The sequence below is a fragment of the Amphiura filiformis genome, chromosome 11, assembly GCF_039555335.1.
Source record: "Amphiura filiformis chromosome 11, Afil_fr2py, whole genome shotgun sequence".
Classification (NCBI taxonomy): domain Eukaryota; kingdom Metazoa; phylum Echinodermata; class Ophiuroidea; order Amphilepidida; family Amphiuridae; genus Amphiura; species Amphiura filiformis.
The window spans coordinates 52328068-52336337 of record NC_092638.1 but is presented as its reverse complement, the minus strand read 5'-3'; the positions used below and the strand labels follow the sequence as shown (position 1 = coordinate 52336337).

The window sequence follows — 8270 nt, the reverse complement described above, 5'->3', positions numbered from 1 at the left end:
TGCTAGGATCACTAAAATTGAAAATTAACATTATCTAATTATTGTCCACTGTTTAATACATACAGGTACATGTATAACCTACACCACATCCCTCTCTTCTAGGTTATTTATTATTTATTTATTACTATAATTCATAGTCTGTAAAATGGGTACATACATGTACAAAAGTCATACGTAGCTTAACAGGGTAAGGGGACAGTTATTGGCAAGTTAAAAATGGGCGAGTAAGAGCGAGAGAAAATGGCAAGTCAGATAAGTTTAATATCCCCTGGTCCCTGCAGAGGTTAAAGATTGATCCCTGCTGAGAATACGGGAAGTCTCGCCATTGAGTTAAGATTTTTTGGCAGACGAGTTACGACAAGTCCTATCGATGAGTTAAAATTTACGGCAAGTCCCATCTGCAAGTTATGGCAAGTCTTATCAGCAAGTTAAGATTACAATTTGATTTAGGTAAAATGGATTTTTTCTCATCATCATGAACCTCAACTATAGAAAAATATTAAATTTGTGTACATCGTGGAACATTCAACTACGCTTGTTACTCCGCAACTAATCATGCTAACTACACGCGCATACAATGCTACGCGTCCATATTAGCGAGGCTATCTGCGTACAACTGCTTACTACGCACAGCCACGCAAAGAGTATGTTCCACGATGTACACAAATTTGATAATTTTTCTATAGTGAAAGCCATTTTCCATTCATCATTACGGCATTCCTGTAACTCTCTTACAGGACTTGATAGCGTTGCTGTAGCTCGCCGATTTGATCGTGTTGTCGTAAATCGCCATTTGGACTTGATGGCTTTGCCGTAACTTCGCTGGTGGGACTTTGATGGCTTTGTCGTAACTCATCTTTAGCTTACTTTGTGGGGGTAATTGAAAAAAACCACACCCTAATCTCTGGGGGTAACTTGCCTTTTCTTTAACTCGCCTTTTTTTAACTCGCCTTTTTTTTAACTCGCCTTTTTTTAACTCGCCTAGTTACCACTGTGTCCAGTATTTGTTGACTTAATTGTAGTCCACATTATCATAATTATATATTATGAGTTCCACTGTGTGGTAAAACATGTTCCAAATTATCAGTGATGGCTAGTGGCTACCAGCCAGCTAGTCCACTAAACCTAATTGATAGGTAGGCGTGAGGCCGTAACAGCCATATGTTGACAATGTCTTTTTCTGTCGATAGTTTTCCCCTCGAAGTTAAATTCGCTTGATTTTTAGTTGAAGTGCCGTTGAAGCTATGGAGCATTTACCTGTCTCTTGCTTAAGCTTGTTGCTGCAGGTGGTTCCTTCCAATAAGTTCATATTTCATCTGTAAAGAAAAATAACCAAAATATCAATTAAAATATTTAGATTTTAATATTGAACAACCTACAGATCCCCAAAAGTGACATAGAAAGAAAAAATATCTTTGGGCCTGAATTAGTAGCACGGGCCTGACCAGGGTTGTCACCAGGACCCAAATAGTACTGGTTAGCATAGCGAGCGAAGCTCTCGCCCTCGCACTATCTTTTTAGTTGAACGCTAGGGATCGGGAATAGGCTTTGAGGGTACCACCCCTAAAAAAAATTTCTTCCTCTTTTATGATGAAATATCATCATCCACTTCCGAAATATTTAAAAAAAAAAAAATTGAAAAAAAAAACTTTAAAAACCCCCAATTTAGTGAGTGCCATACGGCCCAGTCCAGCGTGGTGACAACCCTGGGCCTGACTATTAATAAGGGCCCATGCTACTAAGCATATGTACTAAGTCAGATACTATCTTGGGGCTTGAAGTTACTATCTTGGGGCCTGAGTTACTAAGCCAGGCCTTATGGCCTAATCCTTTCATCAACCAATATAGCAGTTACTCATGGACTGTCTTTTGGAACTTGAAGGAGAGCAATAAATAGCTCTTCATGAGCCTTCAAGGAGAGCCGTTTCACATGTCAAACATCACTCTCCTATATCAGATTTAGGTACTACACCCCTGGCCAATTTAGTGCCTAATTTTGCATTTTTTCTCAAAATTATAGCACATTTGATACAAGTAAGATATGTATAGGGGCAAGGATAATATACATATCTTACTTGTCACAAATGCACTATAATTTTTGAGAAAAATGCAAAAATATGCACAGAATTGGGCAGGGTGTAGTACTCTATAAAGGAGAGCAGTAGAGAGCAATGCTCTCACTCTCCTCAAAAGGCAGTCCCTGGTTAATCATAGTACATGTACATACCAGCTTTTTGTTGTACCAGTACTGTTGAGTTCATCACTATACATTCTGATTAAAAGCCACCACCTCCTGAAAACAGTTGCTGCAACGTAACTGTACAGTTCACATCAAGTTGACATCACTGGTATCACCTAGTTGGGAAAATTCAAGAAACAAAATATTAAAATGGAGAAACGTTTTACAAGAACAAACATGTTTCACTGTGCCTCCAGGTTTCTGAAATTGGGCTGCTCCATGCTGCAAGCCCCAGAGTTACATATATGGGAGGCCTAAGTACGGTACCAATTCAAAATATATTTATGGAAATTGTTTTACCATTTATTTGCACACAAAAGTAAACTGCGGATTTACTGCGCACCTTTTAGATAAAAATTTGATCATTGCATCTGTGTGTGACTTGTATGGCATGCGAGTTGTGTTGGAGATCAATGGTGGTGCATCCGTAGTGTCACGTAGCACACGTATTGCAATTTGGCATTTTGCCCATTCATGCCTAAAGGCTAAACTATGATCAGCTCATCATCATGTGTGAGATGGGAGTCAGGACTAACTATAAAAAAAAAAGCCCAAAATTTTCCGCCTTGTAAATTTTATGATAAAAATTTTCACAAAAAAAGCCTTACGCCTTAACATTGGAGATTGTCAATTTCGCACAAATAGCATTTGATTTAAGCATTGCTTGCGACCACCTGCATGGCAGTGCGTGCATGCCATTCTACATACACAATTACACATATATCAATACCATGTTGTTTCTTGTTACAAGTCTTATTTGTTCCACCTTATAAAAACCGAACAAACTTAAGGTGCCCTCAAAGATCATGTTGTCCGCCTGGGGTTGTCTGCATCCCAATTTAAATGCATGAATGTCACTCTCCTCAAAAGGCAGTCCCTGGTTACTCATTGTACATACCAGCTTTTTGTTGCACCAGTAGTACTGTTGAGTTCATCACTATACATTCTCATTAAAAGCCACCATCTCCTGAAAGCAGTTGCTGCAACTGTACAGTTCACATCAAGTTGACATCAGTATCACCTAGTTGGGGAAATTAAAGAAATAATATCTTAATGGAGAAAAGTTTTACAAGAGGGGCCTCTAGACTTCTCGCGTAAATTCACATAATCATCGCCAGTCCTGGATTACACAACGCACAACTAGCGTAAAGCATTCATACACTCCTATCAAAGCAGCCAATCAGAAAAGTATGAAACATGCATTGATTGTGTATATTGTGCATTCTATGTAGTCTACGGCAGTGTTTCATGCGTGTTCGTGTCACATAGGATTGATTCATTTTTCAAGGCGGGTTTATATTTGGTTCTAATTTCCAACATTTTGAGTGATAATTTGTTACATAAAAAAGTTAAAATTATGTGTTTTTTTTCTTGTCGTGTATGACATGCGCTTATTTTGGGGGGCTTTGGGGGCGCCAGCCCCCCAGGGTAAAAGCAGGGGGCAGAGAAATTGAAGGGGCTGCAAAAACAGGGGTGGCAAAAACAAAAACAAAGGGGGTGGCAAAAGAATTAATACATAAAAAAGGCAGAAAAATTTGATAAAGCATACAAATTTTTGAAAAAATGTTGCTATACATCAAAATGTGTTGCTTTTCAGCACCTGAAATCTTTTTTTTTTTTTTTGCTCTTCACTTTTTCAAACAACCGGAAAAAAAATGGGTCAACCTTTTCGGGCTGTTGAGGAAGGGGCAGCAAAATTTAATTTTCTTCAGCCCCCCGGGGTTGGGGCGGCCACGGTAGGCCCTACGCCACTGTATGAAATAGATTAATAAACACATATTACTTAGGCCCTATTGCTCGAGAAATTAGGCAAAATAATGCACTTGCGCTGATGTCGATTCGCCTAATTTTGTCTTCCCCTTTGGGGCTCATGCATTAGACGCACCAGCATCAGCGCATATGCATTATTTTTCGAGCAGTAAGTAATACGCATTCATAATTACCTATAATTATTGAACCCCAGGCCTTGCCGTTTGACTTTTTTTTGGTGAGCGATTGCTCGCCACCGCTCGCCCCCCCAAAAAAAATTTCTAGTGAGCGATTTTCCACTCGCCATGGACACCAAATATTACTCACTGCGAATCTCACAAAATCAGCCAGCGAATTAAGTGTTAAAACGATTAATAGAAAGGTACAAATATTAGTGCCTTTCGTGCATTTGAACGTGAATTTTAAAACCCGAAACTCTTATTTGAATATACCCCAATAAGTGTATTGTGAAAATTCAACCATTCGCGTACCATCATTCGCGTAGGCCTACCATCAACCACTCGGCTTTAAAATCTAGACAGCAATGCCTGGCGCTCAACTGCGTGCATGCCATATCAAATCAATTGTCATTGATACAGGTTGTTTATGACTGATGTTTTTTCGTGGCCTGATTTTTTGCCTGGCCTAGCCTACAATATAAGAGTGAATCAGTCATGAGTCACGACACTGCTCTTGTTTACGGTGTAAAAGATGGCCTTATAAACCATGCACACTACACGTGAAAATAATTGAAATAACTTCAGCTTTTATACTTACATTGTTTACCACCAGTGCCACTGCACCGCACCGTGAACGCCGAGGCTGTGCATAGTCAGTGCATCCATGTCACTGTGGTCTGAGCGGGGTCTGTGGCGACGACCTTTCCTTCTCAAAATCAAGTTAAATATTGCGATCTGACGGTGTGCAATGGACTCAATATGTTACAAAACCACAAAAGTTTCACCATGATGACTAAAAATCGTGCAAAGTTGATTATTTTGGTTTAAAAATGGGAAAATTGTAAAAACTACTAATGGCGGACGCAACAGAAATTTTTTTTTAAACATCAGCTACCAAATTTGCTGGCAAAGAGGTTTATTCCCTGCATCGGTACTCAGCTGTTTGTTTTCAAGCTCGCTTTATGTGTAGCGAACAAAAGCTACCCAAATCAGCCAAATGTCGGGCTTTAATCAGGGCTCCGTTTGTCTTTATATTCCCATGGTAGCATCATGAACGAAGAATGGGGCACAATAGTAGCTGAAAGCAATGACGTAATCAAAATCTACTAAATATTCATATTTTAGCATTTTCACTGCACCAATATTGGATTGCTGAACGATTCAGTCCTCACCATCAGCACAACCCGATGACCGTGCGTAGATGTTGATAGGACTGGAGGATTCAGTCTAGGGTACGGGGCTCAATCTCGGCGACAACCTCATGACCAGGGGAACATGTTGGAACATTTTGCAGGGGGCAGGTCAAAGGTCAGCTGGGGTCAAATCTTCGAATTTCAATATCTGGACATCTGTTAGGGGTACGGGGATCAATCTCGGTGACAACCTCATGACCTGTGGAACATATTGGAACATTTTGCACGGGTCAGCTCAAAAGACATCATTCTGGGGCCAAATCTTAGAATTGCGTTATCTGGACATCTGTAAGAGGTACAGGGCTCAAACTCGGTGACAACTCATGACCAGGGGTGAATTATGGAACATCTTGCAGGGGTCTGGTCAAAGGTCATCTGGGTCAAATCTTAGAATTGCATTTTCTGGACATCTGTGAGGAGTACCGGACTCAAAACTCGGTGACAACAAGCCTCATGACAGGGGCACATTTTTGGAACATTTTGCAGGGGTCAGATACCTCCACAACACCAACATGCCCCAGCTAGGTTTGTGGTCTATGACCACCATTTGCCTCTAGTTTGTTTTATTTCTTCTTTTGCCTGGATTACTCATTCAGTGGATGTTTTAAGGTATCATATGTTCTTCCATGAGGCCCAGGGGTCACATAAAAATAGTAACACTTTATTGGAGAATTTTATAGTAACACTTTAGTGAAGAAATATTGCATAGCAAATAACTAGCTAAAAAAACCTCAATATGGTATTAATTTTAGGGATTTTGCCCATTTTATACTAAATATATTATATATTCTTATACAAAAAATTCTCGGACAAGCAGCAGTTAGCATCTTGCATGATTGTCAATTGTGTCAATTCTTCAACTCTTTCCAAAGTGGCTGTCATTTAACATTACTGTATTATTTCGAAAGATTAGAATAAATGCTTCATATAAATATAAAGTTAGATTTTGTATCTCGTCAGCAGGATGAGGATCTCGGATGGATTTGTGGGTAACAGCGTCTGGAAAATAGCAATTCCTATTAATTTTTTAAAATAAAAATAAAAAATACTTTTCCGTATGTCAATAATTCAGGCTGCAATGGCACTAAAATGAATTTTAATCAAAATACAGACTACATGGAATATTTAGAATGGATCATTATGGCATTTTGGGTATAAAAATTTGAGAATAATGAAGTTGCCAAATTCAAATAGACAGAGCAAACAGTTTTATATTATTATTTTAGTAAAATCATTCCATATTTTCATGCAGCAATATTCTATTAACTCGTGTTTGACAGTTCCTATGAACTAAAACACTATCAATACATTGTTAACTATAATTTAAGTAGGGATTCGTGGGTAACCAAATTTTCGTGGGTAACACATATTTGAAGGTATGTATTGGTAAGCGGCAAAATAGAAAATATTACAGAAGGTTGGAAACCACCATGCGGTTATTCCTCCATTGTGTTTCAATGATTCCCGCTTTCTCTAACCAATTGCATTTACCCAAAATGGTAATTTAGGATAATCAATCAAAACCTCATGATACAGCTTCAGTATACCTTCAAGAGGACGCTATTAAACAGAACTGTTTTGGAACCTATTTCGCATGTTTTCAAAATGTTAAGATGCATAAGAAACATATAATTTACGAGTAAATCCTTGGATTCGTGGGTAACGCCGAATTCTTGGGTAAAGCTATAAGTACTTGTCCCCTGGTATGTATAAACTGTAAGTACTGTCAAAATTATAGCATACCCATGGCTTGAATATGTGCTGATTTAAACTTAAAATAAACAATCTCCTTATTTTTCAAGGTTAGCATCTATTCGGGATTCGTGGGTAACAAAAGTTTAAACCGTCAGAGATTCTTTTTTAAAGCGGTGAACGATTTTTGCGATTTACAATTTTAAGCGCTTGTCAAACTAAATTCAGTGTCCAAAGTCATTAAATGTTAATTTAAGTTATGGCAATTATATTTGCTGGACTCGTGGGTAACAGTTGATACGTGGGTAACGTCAAATTTGATTTTATGGAATTTTATGGGTAAAACGTATTTGCATAAAATAATCACTTGGACCTCAGAATTATAGAACGAAACTTCGTTTCATGATATAGTCATTTATGGCATATTCGCTTAACATTTTTCAGAACGATCATTTTATTTTTGATACGCGGGTAACAAAATTATTAGCCAAATTGACTTAATGGCCTCTAGAGTCCACAAACTTTTGTGGAATTCAATCGTTTTACATATGATGAGAGAATCATGCAAACGTCTTTCTAACGGTAATAATTTCATCTTGATTGAAGGACATTCAATGACATATATGGTGCTTTATCTTTGAATTCGTGGGTAACGCCAATTCATTTAAGCTATCATAACTTGTCCCCTGGTATGACTTGCTAGTAAAGGCCTATATGCACAAAGAGAGCACATTGGATGTGACATGATATGCTCCATCAATAACGTGATTTCCTTTATTAATGACATTTTAAAGTGGAAAGTTAACATAGAGAGAATTTTGTCCGCTTTGCTGGAATTGACCATATACTGCTCCATAGACAATGTGTTGTAATTTTGTTCTGGAATTCCAGAACGAAATTCAAATTTCAAGATATCTTTGCTAAACGAATTAATCTGCAAGAAATATTTTGTACATAAACATTATGTAACCAGAGGTTTCCAGTGATATATAAATCTCAACTTTTTTTTGAGAAAAGTTGGGGGATGATGCTGTGCTGGGGGATCACACAGCCTCATTTTGTGATCCACGTACAGCCTCATCCCCCACTTTTCTCAAAAAAAGTTGAGATTTTTATACCATACCTGTGGCTACATGATGTTTATGTCCCGAATATTTCTTGCAGAAATTCGTTATAGCAAAAATATCGCCAAATTTGATTTTCGTTCTGGTATACCAG

At 38.1% G+C, this 8270-nt stretch overlaps 1 long non-coding RNA gene across 1 annotated transcript; it reads right to left on the bottom strand.

Annotated features, from left to right (window-relative positions):
* Positions 1-911: 911 nt before the first annotated feature.
* Positions 912-5253, bottom strand: LOC140164984 (uncharacterized). The gene is made up of 4 exons (XR_011860616.1): positions 4766-5253; positions 3138-3260; positions 2228-2355; positions 912-1316 (listed from the first exon to the last, which is right to left on the bottom strand). It is a non-coding gene; the product is annotated as an uncharacterized lncRNA (long non-coding RNA).
* Positions 5254-8270: the final 3017 nt, after the last annotated feature.